Here is a 2,385-nt window from a genome sequence, read left to right on the forward strand (position 1 = left end):
TCTGCCTTTATATATTACTTGGCCTTTCTCCCTTACAGCTTTTAATAATTTTTGTTCTGTATGTTTAGTGTTTTGATTATTATTATTATTTAGTAGTTGTAGGGTGGGGGATCATGACAGGGGGACAGGGACAGATGGACTTTCTTTTCTGGTCCAATCTATTTGGTGTTCTGTAAGCATCTTGTACCCTTTTAGGCATGTTCTTACAAAGTTTTCTTCTATGATTTTGTTAAAAAATATCTTCAGGGACTTTGAGCTGCAATTTCCTCCTTCTTTAGTTCTGATCTTTTCTTAATGTCCCAGATTTCCTGGACGTTTTATGTCAGAATTTTTAGATTTAACGTTTTCTTTGACCAATGTACCAATTTTTTCTTTTGTATCTTCTATATCTGAGAGTCTCTTCCGTCTCTTGTATTCTGTGATTCTTGCATCTGTAGTTATTGTTCGCTTACCTAGATTTTTCATATCTGGGATCCCCTCCATTTGTGTGTTTTTTTGGGGGGGGGTACCAAAATCCATTATTTAAAGAAACGGTACAAATTAAAGAACTTATAGAAAAGGTAACAGCACCCAACATGCATGCACTGCCTCAGTTACCGGTGACATCACCGGTGGCTTCGAGAAGTCAGCTTAGCTCTCACTATGTCCCAGGGTGTGCTTGTCAAAGAGATATTCTGCCATACCAGCTTCAGGGCCTCCCATCTTGCTCAAGTTGGTCCCGTGGTCACCCAGCTCTTTGATGGATTTCACCTGCTCATTCAGGTAATGGGTCTCAATGAAGTCACACAAGTGGGGGTCATTTTTGTCAGTAGCCAGTTTGTGCAGTTCCAGTAGTGACTGATTCACACTCTTTTCCAAGTGCAGTGCACACTCCGTTGCGTTCAGCCCGCTCTCCCAGTCATCACAGTCTGGTTTTTTGATATCCTGCAGGAAGATTCGGTCACCTCGTTGGTTCTACAGTTTCATCAGTTTCTCAGCGTGTTCCCTCTCCGCATGAGATTGGTGGAGAAAGTTCTTCAGAGCCACATCATCCCAGTCAAAGTAGGATAGACGGATAGACGTAGGAGGCGGACAGTTCCAGGTTGATCTGGCGGTTGATGGCAGCCTCCTAGTCCTGGTGGGTAGTTCTGGGGCACTTGAGAGGGAAACGCGGTGGTCAGGGCTGTGGTGATCATGGCAGCGGTAGGCGCGGTGGCAACGCTGGAGCGGTGGAGCTACGAGGTTGCAAAGGGTTCTGTCCCGAAGTGGCCGACTGGGGTCGGAGGGGTCGAGCGCTGGGTTCCGTTCAAGCACTGTTGAAGCAGGAAACCACGGCGACTCTGGGCGAGAACGTCTGTCCATTTGTGTTTCTATTTATTGCTTCTTTTTTCCATTTTTCAGGCCATGAACAGTTTTTATTTTTATTTTTATTTATTATGTATACAGTCTTCTGCCTGCAGGCCAGCAGAGGGCACCAGATCTCATTCAAGGTGGCTGTGAGCCACCATGTGGTTGCTGGGAATTGAACTCCGGACCTCTGGAAGAACAGTCAGTGCTCTTAACCATTGAGCCATCTCTCCAAGGCCGCCATGAACAGTTTTATTCATTTCCTTCACCTGTTTTTGTTTTTCTCTTGTCTTTCTGTCTTCATTTCCTCCAATTGTTTATGTTCCTGGATTTCTTCAAGAGATTTATTCACTTCCTTTTTAAGGACCTCTATCATCTTCATGAAGTTGGTTTTTGTTTGCAGTTGTGTTGGGATATTCAGGGATTGCTATAGTAGACTAGTGGGCCCTAGTGATGACATGTTACCTTGGCTGTTAATTATTGTGTTCTTACACTGGTGTCTAGGCATTTGTGTTTGGGATGAATACAGGTCTAGGTGCTGACTTCTGAGTTTGTCTTTGTTGGATAGATGTTTCTTCCTTGGTATCTGTTTCCTCTTTGGTCTTCTGGTCTTTGTGACCTAGGTTTCTGACAGCTGGGAGTCTCTGTCAGAGTTAGGGGCTAGTCTTCTGGCAGGTAGGATGGCCTTTGATCCAATACCGGGTCTCTCTTCTTGTGACTGTCATGGAGCAGTGGATATCTGCTTGTGCAGGTACAAAGCATGGCAGCAGGGATGGGCTGTGGGGTGGAAGGGATGTCGGTGGGGTGGATCTTTGGAATCCGAACTGAGAGCATCAGAGGGTTCCAAGGGCAGGTAGATCTCTTGCTTGTTCATGTGACTGTCAGCATAGAGATCTTAACTGTCTAAATAAATTAGTTTACAGCTGTTTTCTCGCAAGCAGGGTCTTTTCTTCAGCAGGTTGAACCTAGTGTGTTACCAAGGAATGTCTCACTGCAATTTTTATTTTCCATGCAGGGTTTCTAGTGTAGTCCGGGCTGTCCTGGAACTCACTCTGTAGA

The 2,385-nt window shown here is 44.9% G+C and overlaps 1 pseudogene; it reads right to left on the minus strand.

Annotated features, from left to right (window-relative positions):
• Positions 1–615: 615 nt before the first annotated feature.
• On the minus strand, positions 616–2,160 carry LOC100761670 (annotated as a pseudogene).
• Between the last annotated feature and the right edge of the window lie 225 nt (positions 2,161–2,385).

Source organism: Cricetulus griseus, chromosome 3 (genome assembly GCF_003668045.3).
Source record: "Cricetulus griseus strain 17A/GY chromosome 3, alternate assembly CriGri-PICRH-1.0, whole genome shotgun sequence".
Taxonomy (NCBI): Eukaryota; Metazoa; Chordata; class Mammalia; order Rodentia; family Cricetidae; genus Cricetulus; species Cricetulus griseus.